Source organism: Canis lupus, chromosome 1 (genome assembly GCF_003254725.2).
Source record: "Canis lupus dingo isolate Sandy chromosome 1, ASM325472v2, whole genome shotgun sequence".
Lineage (NCBI taxonomy): Eukaryota > Metazoa > Chordata > Mammalia > Carnivora > Canidae > Canis > Canis lupus.
This window is the reverse complement of record NC_064243.1, coordinates 51199353-51212673: the sequence shown is the minus strand read 5'-3', so window position 1 is coordinate 51212673 and position 13321 is coordinate 51199353. Positions and strand designations below refer to the sequence as shown.

Sequence of the window (13321 nt, the reverse complement as noted above, 5' to 3'; positions counted from 1 at the left end):
AGTACTAAAAAAAAACCTTTATCAAATTAAGAATAGATTGTTATCATCCCCCAATTATCCTATACTTTCCTTACTATTCTAATCAAAATCCCCAAAGGGATTTTCACAAAACTTGACAATAAATCTTAAAATCCCTATAAATGGTAAGAGACAAAGGATGTCAAAGAGGATGAAAACAAATTGGTGAAATTCACCTTACCAAATATCAAGATTTATAAAGTTACCACAATTATGACAATATGATACTGGGTCAGTGATAGATAAATTGACCAATAAGACAGAATGGAGAGTCCACAGTTACTCTTTATAAAAGGTACTGGATGAGTGGCTCTCCGTATGGAACAGATCAAATTAAAGCCTTACCTCTCATCTTTAAAATGAATTAGTGACTGAATAATTAACCTATGGAACATCATAAGAAGAAAACACATGAAAGAAAGCTTAATAAATAAGGATGAAAAAAATATTTCTGAAACTAGGCAGAAAATAAACCATAAAGAGAGAATTTGGTAACTGTAGATACTTTAAATTTAAAATTTCTATGCATCAAGAAAAAAAAAAAAAAGCAACCATAAAGACACAGTCACAAGCTAGGAGAAACTATCTTGAGTCCATATCCAGAAAATATCCATATCCAGAGTATATGACTGTAAAGAATATCTGTCCATCAATAAGAAAAGAATAGACAACCTAATAGGAAAAATGGGCAAAAGCTAGTGATAGGCACAGCACAGAGGATGAAATCATATGATTAAAAAGTATGAAAAGAAAATATATCACTACTTATCAAGGAAATACAAAATTAAAACAAGGTATCATTTCATGCCCTTCAGATTGGTACAATTTTGTCTGATACCACCAAATGATGATTAGGATTTAGGAAACAAGAATTCTCATTAGCTGCTGGTGATAATATAAATCTGCATATGTTACTCTGGAAAGAAATTTGACAAAGTCCGTTAAAGTTGAACCTACAACTCATTATTCAGCAATCCACCTGAGGTGACTCTGGCATAGGTGCACTAGAGGCCATACACAATGATGCAGTAGAGAAATGTAGAAACCTAACAGTCCCTTAATAAGAGAATGAATAAATATACCTGCTTATTCATGAAATGGGAATATGATACAGCAGGTAAACAAATTTCCTACAAGTGTTCCTATTATAACAGGACATGCATTCTTGAAAACATACTTGTTCTGCAAAATCACTCACCAGAAATAATAAGGTGTATGGGAAAAAATAATGTTTAATAATGTTAAAAGCTCATAAAAATCTATACCATTTTGAAACCAGAGTATTTAATAATCATTCTAATAAAAAGTTATTAGCACAGTTAAAAACATTACATTCATGACTTTTGGAAATGAAATACTGGAGTAAATATACTGCTGTTTTTTAAAGAAAATGATGAGAGGAGGTCTTGTAAGGATGTGCAAAGTGAGAAAACACTTCAACACTTCTAAGAGCAAGCATGCAAAGAGAACAGGAGGAATGATACTGTCTATGTTACTTTGTATGACTCTATTACCATGCTGTGTTCAGCTGTATTAGTATACTTTTCATTCAGCTGCTCTTGGCACAAAATATGAACAACATGGAGAAAAATATATATGAATCCCCTGATTTTACTGACATCATTCTATTTGTGAACTGAATATGCACCCAAAGGCATAACAGAAACATGCACTATAACAGAAAAGCCCTGGTATAAAGACAATGTGAAGCACATTTCCTAAACTTTTATATATATATATACACACACACACACACACACACCTATACATTGCTACAAAATGTATGGATGCACTACATATATTTGAGAATGATATATATAAACTATAGGATTCTGGTTACCTGAGGATGGACGAACAGAAGGGTGGAAAAGGAATTAGGACGTAGCTCTTTTGGTAAGGTTTCGTTTATTTTTCTATAAGATCAGAGATTTACTTAAAAGAATATGATGGGGGGATCCCTGGGTGGCTCAGTGGTTTAGTGCCTGCCTTTGGCCCAGGGTGTGATCCTGGAGTCCCGGGATCAAGTCCCATGTCAGGCTCTGGGCATGGAGCCTGCTTCTCCCTCTGCCTGTGTCGCTGTCTCTCTCTCTCTCTCTCTCTCTCTCATTATGTCTATCATGAATAAATAAATAAATAAATCTTTGAAAAAAAAAATAAAAGAATATGATAGGACACCTGGGTGGCTCAGTCAGTTAAGCATCTGACTCTTGATTTTTTGCCTCAGGTCATGCTCTCAGGGTGGTGAGATGGAGCCCCAGGTCCTGTTCATCTCTGACCTCAGCATGGGGTCTTGTTCCTCTCCCTCCCTCTCCCCCGTCCCTCCCTCCCTATATTAGACAGTGAGCACTCTCTCTCTAAAAATAAATAAATAAATAAATAAATAAATAAATAAATAAATAAATAAATAAAATCTTTAAAGATGTTATTATAACAAAACATTATTTATTAAATCTAGATCAATAGATGCCTATGCCACTATTTTCTAAACTCAGTTTTGTATATTATTAAAATGTCATCTAGAAGATTAAACGGAGGGCAGCCTGGGTGGCTCAGCGGTTTAGCGCCATCTTCAGGCGTGATCCTGGAGACCCAGGATCGAGTCCCACATCAGGCTCCCTGCATGGAGTCTGCCTCTCCCTCTGCCTGTGTCTCTGCGCTTCTTTCTCTCTGTCTCTCATGAATAAATAAATAAAATTAAAGATTAAATTGATAAAAAGTTAAAATTTGAAATCAACATTCTGGATATGAATTAATGGGAAAGATTAGCCTCAACAGTTTCTAGACATATTATCAAGTTAAAATTATTAAAATTGAGTTATGTTGGTTAAATATTTTCTAAAATCTGGGTATTATGTATAACTAAAAACAAGCAAAAAAGAATAATACAAAGCAGCAGGGAATAGAATATTTCTTAGTAAATGTCTTCAGCAAAAATGAATAGATACGTGGAAAATAGTTTTGTTTTGTTTTAGATTTTATTTATTTATTCATGAGAGGCACAGAGAGAGAGAGAGAGAGAGAGAGAGAGAGAGAGAGAGGCAGAGGGAGAAGCAGGCTCCATGTAGGGAGCTAGATGCAGGACTTGATCCAGGGACCCCAGGATTACACGCTGGGCCGAAGGCAGATGCCTAACCACTGAGCCACCAGGTGTCCCGGAAAATAGTTTTTTGAGATCTTTCCATAATATTATGTTCCCAAATGTTCTGAACCGCAATTAAAGACTAATTAAATCAACCCCAGAAGAATTAGAAAAATTAAACCGGAATCTTGGAGGATGAGGCTCAGGAATGAGGAATTTTTAAGTTCCCCAGGTGATTGCAATTTGCAACCTGAGCATGATGGCCTTAGATGTTTCCATCCATTTCTTAAATATGTATCATGAATGGGTTTCAGAGGTGCTGACACATAGATCCCTACAGTGTGCAGCAGGTTGGGGCAAGGGGGCGATGGCAGGCAGGGCCTGGGGTAGTTAGTCAGAACCTCTAGGCCTACTGTTTAGGACAGAAGAGTGGAACAGGCATAGTTAAGTCTTGCAGATGGTGGTAAAATACAAACTTCCTCTATGACACTTTATAAAATCAAAAGCCATCTTGCTCTGGTCGTAAAATGAACTGATCACAACCAGAGCTAAAACAAATATATACAGTCTACGCTCTCCTATTGACATTGTAAATTCTATTCTTGGATCAAAATGGATCACCAAAAACCTAAATACATGTACCATAACAATTTAATCTTATGCAAAATCAAATTCTTCAAGATTCATTTTAATATCACCTACTTGCCCCTCACTGAAATCTTTTATGGATTAAATTTGGGGCTATAATAGTGAAAGGGAATATAAGGGAAGGGAGAAGAAATGTGTGGGAAATATCAGAAAGGGAGACAGAACATAAAGACTCCTAACTCTGGGAAACGAACTAGGGGTGGTGGAAGGGGAGGAGGGTGGGGGGTGGGGGTGAATGGGTGACGGGCACTAAGGGGGGCACTTGATGGGATGAGCACTGGCTGTTATTCTATATGTTGGCAAATTGAACACCAATAAAAAATAAATTTATTATAAAAAAATTTGGTGGTATGTTACTTGTAAAAACAACAGTGTAGGTATGTTGTGCTGCATATATTTAAAATGCTACCTATCTATATGCTGCTTATAAGAGACTCACTGTAGATCTAAAAACACACACATACTGAAAGTAAAGGCATAGGAAAAGATATTTCATGCAAATGAAAATGAAAAGAAAGCTGGTATAGCCTAATACTCATATCAGACAAAATAGACTTTGAAACAAAGACAATAACAAGTGACAAAGAAAGCATTACCTAATTATAAGTGGGTCAGTCCAAGAAGAAAATATAACATTTATAAATATTTATGCACAGAACATAGGAGCACTTAAATATATAAAGCAAGTATTAACAGACATAAAATCAGAATTTGAGAGTAACACAATAATAATAGGGGACTTTAACATCAGACTTATATCAATGGATAGATTATCTGGAGAGAAAATCAATAAGGATAATGGTCTCAAGTGACCCATTAAGCCAGATATACTATCTATATCTATATCTATATCTATATCTATATCTATATCTATATCTGTCATTTAATCCAAAAAGCTACACATTCATTTCAAGTATACATGAAACATTCTCCAGAATGGATTACAGGTTAGACTACAACACAGGTCTCATTAAACTTAAGAAAACTGAAATTAGATCAAGCATCTTTTCTGAACACAATGGTATACAACTAGAAATCAATTACAAGAAGGTAACTGGAAAACATACATATGTATACACATGAACACATGAAGGCTAACCAATATGTTGTTATGTAACCAACAGGTCAATGAAAAAATCAAAAAGGACATCACAAAATATCCTGAGACAAATGAAAATGGAAATACAATGTTCCAAAATCTATGGGATGAAACAAAAACAGTTCTAAGTGGGAAGCTCATAGCAATACAAAACTACCTCAAGAAAACAACAATAAAAAATTCCCAAATTAACAGCCTAACTTTGCGCCTAAGAAACAGAAAAAGAACAAAACTCAAAGTTAGTACAAGAAAGGAAATAATAAAGATCAGAGTGGAAATAAAGAGGGGCTAAAAAGACAATAGAAAAGATCAATGAAACTAGCAGTTGGTTCTGTGAAAAGATAAAATCAATAAACCTCTAGTCAGACTCATCAGTAAAAAAGGAAGACTCAAATAAAATCACAAAGGAAAGAGAAGTTACAATTGATACCACAGAAATATAAAGGATCATGAGATTACTACAAACAATTATATACCAAAAATTGTAAAATCTAGAAGTAAGTTTCTAGAAACACACAATCTTCCAAGATATGCCAACAAAAGCTAAATTGAGCAAACAGAATTGCATTAAACCAAAAAGGTTTCATGCAGCAAAGGAAACCATCAACAAAATGAGAAGGCAACTCATAACTAGAAGACATTTGTAAAACACATATGAAATAAGGAGGGTTAATAGCCAAAATATCTAAAGAACTTATACAACCTAATATCAACAACAACAAAAACTCAAAACCTCAACTAAAAAATGGGCAGAGGTCTTGAATGGACATACAGATAGACAAGGGATTGAAAAGCTACTCCTTTTATGATAACAGGTATATAATGTTCACCTCTGAGCAGCCAATGCCAAGAAGCTCACAATGAATCTGAATATCATCTATAAATTCACTGACACGAATAGCAAAGTTGATTCTCCTTTTCTTTAGTTCAGGCCTTCTAGGTTAATTATATTTTTTTCATTGTTTCTCTATTGTTGCTTCTATTTTTGCTTCTGATAACTCCAATTTATTTTCAATATTTTTTTAAAGATTTATTTATTTATTTTTATTTATGATAGAGAAAGAGAGAGAGAGAGAGAGAGAGAGGCAGAGACACAGGAGGAGGAGAAGCAGGCTCCATGCCGGGAGCCCGACGTGGGACTCGATCCCGGGACTCCAGGATCGCGCCCTGGGCCAAAGGCAGGCGCCAAACCACTGAGCCACCCAGGGATCCCCTCCAATTTATTTTCAAAGCCTTGTGTCTTATTGTATATGCATCCCATTATCCGACTGTTGAACTTAGTTGAGGAATACTTTACAAACAAATACATAAATAACACATTTCAGGTAATTTTTTCATACATAGTATATATTTTTAAAAGAGAGGGATGAGGGCAGCTTGGGTGGCTCAACAGTTTAGTGCTGCCTTCAGCCCAGGGCATGATCCTGGAGACCCGGGATCAAGTCCCACATCAGGCTCCCTGCATGGAGTCTGCTTCTCCCTCTGCCTGTGTCTCTGCCTCTCTCTAATTCTGTGTTCTCTGCCTCTCTCTCTCTCTCATGAATAAATAAATAAAATCTTAAAAATAAAAGAGAGGGATGAAAGTCACAAGAGAATGGGAAGGGGATGCCTTAGTGGTTTAATCAGTTAAGGTCCAACTCTTGGTTTTGGCTCAGGTCATGATCTCAGGGTCATGAGTTCAAGCCCTGAGGTGGGCTCTGCACTGGACATGGAGCCTGCTTAGGATTGTCTCTCTCCCTCTGCCCATCCCTCTCCCCCTTTACTCCTACCAGCTCATTGCACTCTTCCTCTCACAAAAAAAAGGGGGGGGATGGAAATGAAACATAGTGGGAAACTATACTTGGAATACATACATTTAATAAATGCCTTATATCATGTAAAATAGAATATGAAAAATAAAAAATTACTATAAATAAGCCAAATCAAGTTATGAGAAAAATACTCAAAAGTCTTGAAAAGATACCTCAGAAAAGAGAATAATCAAATGATCAATACATATATTTTAAAAGTTTTAATCTTCATTAGTCAGAATAAACATTAATAGTAAATTCCCAATGAGATAACATCATACACACACTATAATACCTAAAATGCAAAATAAAGTGGACAGCAATTAGACGATAGAGCAAAACTTACTCTCATAGAGCTGGCAAGAGTTTAAATATGAAAAATCAATTTGGAAAATAATTTTGATATATTGGGGCACACATACACATACCCCAGGACTCAGAAATTCCCAGGAATGCATCCTTGGACATTTATACATATGTTCTCCAAAACCTGTATCAGAATTTTCCTAGTAATGCTATTTGTGACAGTCCTAACCTAGAAGTCACACAAATGCTCATCAATGGAGGAACAGATAAATAACATTCTATGGGCACACAAAAATACTACACAGGAATAAGTATGAGGGAATTATAATAATAATCAGTAATGTGGGTGAATCAGACGTTACAGTTACTGATTTTAGGATTCTACGTATGTAAATGAAAATCTGTTGTCAGAAGATTTAAGTTGGGGTTATGTTTGGGCAGTAACTGAAAGAGGCCCCATGGGGCTAATTAATGTTTCTTATCTGGGTGCTGGATCAGTGTCTTTGGTTTAATATTCATCAAATGATACTTATGTTCACATATGATGCATCAACTGAAGTCTAAAAAATAAATAATCAATAGGGGACTGGTCCAAGTCAGAAATATCTAGAAATCTCAGTTTCATTCCTTGCTGTACCATTAATAAGTATCCTAAAAGCACAACAACAACAAAATTAAGTTGTTTGAGATTTATATGCTAGCTGAAGAAAAACAATTTTGCTTTGCCTTCTCATAACATGGGGAGGAATAAAAATGACTAGCCCTATCATATATTAAAACATATAAAAAGCTACTATACTTAATATACATATAACATTGCTAGATCATTCAAATTAAATGGGAAGATATTTTATATAATTCAGTTTAACTATATGTGAAGCTTCATGTAAGAACCCTCTGACCATTTGGAAAATAAAATAAAATTTTCTTCCTCACTTCCTAAACAACAATGAATCAGGAAAAATCAAAGCTTTAAAATAGAACATTAAAATTATAAGAGAGGGGCAGCCTGGGTGGCTCAGCAGTTTGGCGCCTGCCTTTGGCCCAGGGCATGATCCTGGAGACCCAGGATCAAGTCTCACGTTAGGTTCCCTGCATGGAGCCTGCTTCTCCCTCTGCCTGTGTCTCTGCCTCTCTCTCTCCCTCTGTGTCTCTCATGAATAAATAAATAAAAATATTTTTAAAAAATGAAAAAATAAAATTATAAGAGACTTTGACAGGGATAAACTAAAATTTTTAGATAAGAGAAAGCTTTTTTGAACCTTACCACTTTAACACTTTACAGTGAGCATGTATAACTTTTATAATAAGCTAATTAAAATATGGCTTAAACATTTGTATGTTATTCTAATTCCTACATTTTATAACACCATTAGCATTTTCTCAAAGCTGCTAATTCAAAGATGATTATCTCATTATAATATAAACAATGGTCATTCATTAATCTGACCAAAAAAAAAAAAAAAAAAAGCACCTCTTATGTGCCAGGAATTCTTCTAGAGCTAGAGATGCAGCAGTGAGTAAAATAGTAATGATTCCCTGCCCTCAAGGAGCTTCCTCTGTAGTAGAAGAAGACACAAGATAAACTAAATTGGTATTAGACGGTAGTCAATAATTATGGAAAAATATAAAATGGAAAGAAGATGAGTGTGCTGTAGCAGAGATGAAGAGATTATCAAGATGTTGAAATTTTAAATAGTCAGGGAAACCTTCAATGAAAAGTTAATTTTTGATTAAAAAAAAAAAAAGAATAGAAGGAACAGGAGATGGTGATATGTAAGCGGGAAATGCATTTCCACTAGAGGGTACAGGAAGGAAAAAAGACTGAGCCAGCCAGGCAAATGGCATATTCAAGGAACAGCACAGAAATTACTGTGGATAGAACAGAATGAGTGACAAAGAAAGCACTAAAAAATATACATAAAAAAGCAAAGGTGCCAGATTACTTAGGACCTTACAGTAGGGTCAGAACTTTAACTTTCATTTTGAGATGAGGGGCCACTGAAGGGTTTGATATAATGAATGCCATGATCTGGCTGAGTTTTCAAGGGATCTTCTGAGCTCCTAAAATGGGGGAGGGTGGTTTAAAAAAGAACCCAAACTAAAGACATGTAACAATTACAGCAACAAAAAAGAGAAGATGAAACATGAAGGGTAGATTTCCTGACCTTTATTCCTCAGGTACTTAGTGAGTACACTGTTAGGTGGTTATGATGGAAAAAATTGGTTAGCCATGAGTTCTGCACTCCCAGGGAATTTATAGGAGGTAGAACATGAGCCAGAGTAACTATAATACACAGTAGAAAACAATGAGCTAAGGAAAACTTTCCATCTTGGTTGATAAAGAGGGAGAAGTAGGAGGTCGTCTTGAAGCAGTTGGCATTTTAGCTGGCTACAAAAATGAAAGCTCCTTGAACAGCATGGGTTTTGCCTTTTCCAGACTTCTCAACTGCCAGTATCCAAAACAGTGCTTGGCACAGTCAGTGATCACTAGATATTTGTTACATACTGTCTGAATGAACTTGGGTGTGCAGATAGGTAAGGGGAACAATATAAGTAAAATCACAACAAGGAAGTCTTAGAGTTAAATTTGGTGGAAGGATATGAGAATAGCAGGAGATGAAATGAAAACCTTAGAGTAGGGTTACATCACAGAAGAATTTGCTGATCCTGTGGAGGTACCATTGATGAGAGGGAAATGTACTGGAAAGATGAATGTAATAATACTGATACATGATTGAAGCAAAGAACCAATTGATGGATGGAAGTTAGAGACCAGTTTGGATGTTATCGTGAGAACCCAGACAAAAGGTGATGAGGATCTCAATTAGTTTATTATCACTTGATCCCCTCATCATTAGTACTTCTACTCTACTGAGTCAGTATTTGTGACCCTTACTACAGAGGTGTATTTACAGGTACTATAATTATTTTATTTGTCTGTTTCCTTTTCTTTACTAGCAATAGAGCATATTTAGCACTGGTGATGGACACTTCTAATCACCCACTGATTTTCCCTTTTCCCTTTATTACACTAATAGAATGCTTCAAGTTCCAGCTGCACATAGAGCTACCAGTCAGAGACTCCATTTCCCAGCCTCTCTTGCAACTGGATGTGGTCATAAACTAAGTTTTGGCAATGGATATGAACAGAAGAGACAAGTGCAACTTTTGGGACATGCATTCCTAATGAAGCTGCTTGTCTCCATTTCTTCCCATATCTTCTCATAGGTTGCTCCTTACCCATTTTTCTGTCCCAATGCCTGAAGTAGGTGTTGGAGATTATGTCCTTTTGCAACTTTATGACTTTCTTAGTCCTTTTCCTAATAAAAGAGGTATAGGGACTGGGATTTCCTTCAAGGGTCAGTTTTTCATAGGGTTTTATAAAAAGGGAAAATGTAGGCCTATCACCAAATTCTGGCCAGTGGGATGTGAATGAGAGTAGGGTGCAGTGTCTGGGTCATGCCTCTAAAAGGAAGCTCTCTGTTTCTTCTTTCCTTCTTTCTGGGGGTAGCGATTTGACCCTGGTAGTGGTGAGTCCACCTTGACCCAGGGTATCACCTTACAGGACATAAAGCAAGAATATAGAAGCAGTGCCCAACAAACTTGGACTTATATGTAATAGAAACAACTACCATCTTAGTTAAACTAATGTTATTTGGTCTCTGTTATAGCAGCCAAATAGGTATCTTAATACATACTCTATAAATATTGACCATTACCACTATCTGTTGAATGAATATATGATCGGTAAGTATAAACATCTCTATATAAATAATGTAATATTAAGGAATTATTTCTCCCATTCCCCTAAACTTTGAACATAAAACATCTATAGTCTATTGAAAAGGATATCTATGGTATAAAGCTTCAGGTGAAGTCAACTTCTGTATCATCATCAGTTTGGGTTCATATCTTAACTTGCTTTATGCTAATGTGTATTAGCACAAAAATTATCTACTGTCAGTTGAGATTAAATCAATACAACACTGACCTATTGATTTCTGGTTGTAAGTTCTAACATACCATGAAACAAGGCCTATAAAGGGAAAATGGACTATGAAATCTTCAAATTCTATATGTCTTATCATTCTTTTTTAGGCAAATGTAACAACATGAATTTGGATATTAGTCTCTGATTTCAGGGATTTTATCCATGTTTGTTGTCATACAGAATGCAACAACAATTTCAAAGAAGTAAAGGAAGACCAATATTTGACATTAGGTCTTAAAAACTAGCCATTTGTGTTTATTTATTATTTTATAATTTTTTGATTCTTATACACAGACTATGACTATTTAAATAGAGATTTCTGTTTGTATAGTCCACCCGATCTAATCTGTTTATTATCAAGTGTATACATTTATGTTACTAGAGCACTCTCACAGAAACACCAAGAGAGCCCACAGAACTCGTTAGGGGTTAGCTGTGTATGTATGTTGTGGAAGTACACTGGAATGGTGACTTGTTTAATTAGGAGGTGTTTGAAAGAGGCAATTGAAGGTGAGCCCCAACACTGGAAATATGATTTGGGTGTCAACTTTGGGACAGGGGTTGTGATTAAGAAAAGCTGGAGCCTGGCACATTATTTTCTGAATAGAAATAAGCCTTAAAAAAAGAGATTGAGCTATTTTGACTTTTTAATGCCAAAAGGTTTATACTGTTGAAGACAGAAATGGTGAAATGTGAATATTGTATATAAAAAGGAAATGTTTTATTTTCTATACGAGTAGAGTTCTTTTGTATAAACAGTATCTTGTGTTAATTTTCCTTGGAGTACTAAGGATCGGGAGTTTGTTTTGCTGATCCCAAATCTTCAGAACTGTGTCTGTGTTAGCAAGTTCTTAGCTCAGCTAACACAAACAAACAAACAAAACTAAGAGAGAGAGAGTTGCTGAATGAGTAGATGATGCTTGCATTTATGAACTGCAATTTCCCACTAAATGAAGTGAAGGAATGACATAACCTGTTTTGAGAATCTTCATGGAAATACAGATACCACACTAAGACTTTTCCTAAAAGCACAAAAATAAGAAGATATTTAACTCAGGTAAGTTGTTTATAAAGAAGGCTGCTTCATGGTCAATGTTTTTTGTTATTTTAGTTTTGTAAGCATATTTACTACATTTGGTAATACTGGAATACTTAATTTTCCAGGAAACTATGGCTTAGGTATAAGGCTATGTTAAAAAAATAAACATGATTATAAACATAGATTTTGAAAAAAAGAGAGAATCTGACCCATTTTTTCCATGAACAAATATAAAATTGAAAAAAAATGACCATGATAATAACTAGAAATATTGGGTAGAATAAAAAATCAATTAGCCTGAATGGTTATGGTATTCTATATTGCTGAGAAACGAGTCATCTTGACTCCTATGACCACCTATTCACGTGAAAAACATGCAAAAAGATTGCAACTATAGCAAGCGGGAGTTTTAGTCTATTTGCACAAATTTTCACTATTGTAAATCAACTGACACACAATCCAATAATCCAAATATCATTTTGTGTACTGATACGGCGATATGACCTAGGGATCTGGAGGTAATCTGTTTCATTCATATAGGTAAAGGATGGGGTTTCGGAATAAGGTATTAGACTTGCAACATTTATGCAAAAGAAATAATGTGATACTGTAAAGCAACACTATTCATTTAACATAATGAGCTGCTATACAATAAGTCACATGTTCCCAGAGTGTAAGTTATATAAATTTGAAAGCTGCATTTATTATTAATATCTCATTCCCAGACAGGGGCTTGCTTAGTCAGTCAGTAGTAAAACCTGGCTTAGCATACCAAATTTAAAGCTCTTTAACAAATATGAAAGTTTTTTTTTTTAAACTATCCTGCTTGTAGCTAAATCACTTGTGTGCATTTTAAACCATCCCCCCCATAGTATTGAGAATATTTTATTTTTGCTACCACAAGTAATAGACATCAAAATACAAATTATAGTAATAGTTAGAAATATTTGAACTTAAGGCTTGGACTGTTTAAAACTTATCATCATTCAAAAGGTCTGGAAATAGACCTTCCTGTTACATTGCCTATCCGAACTCTAACAAGCTGATATTATTTTGTAAGAAAGAGGCTTGTTAGGGTCAACGCAGGGATGCTCTAAAATTCCTTCGTTTGAACTGATGAGAGTTCCTAACTGTAGACGATTTAACGAGTTTATGGTTCCAGGTGTACATCAGCACATGTCAAATTCTGCAAGAGCTTATGATCTCTAAGAACTCGCCTTCTAGAATGACCTTTGCTGAGTGGGGCTCGATTAGGAATCGATACGTAAAGAGGCTCTTTAAAAAAAAAAATCGTGTCAATAGTTTTAAGAGTACCTTGGCGTGGTCTAGAAACCATGAGTTAGGAGGA

The 13321-nt window shown here is 35.3% G+C and overlaps 1 protein-coding gene across 4 annotated transcripts in view; it reads right to left on the bottom strand.

Moving 5' to 3' along the window:
- Nucleotides 1-13321, bottom strand: part of PACRG (parkin coregulated) — a 516291-nt gene that overhangs the window by 502252 nt on the left and 718 nt on the right. The window lies entirely within an intron of this gene.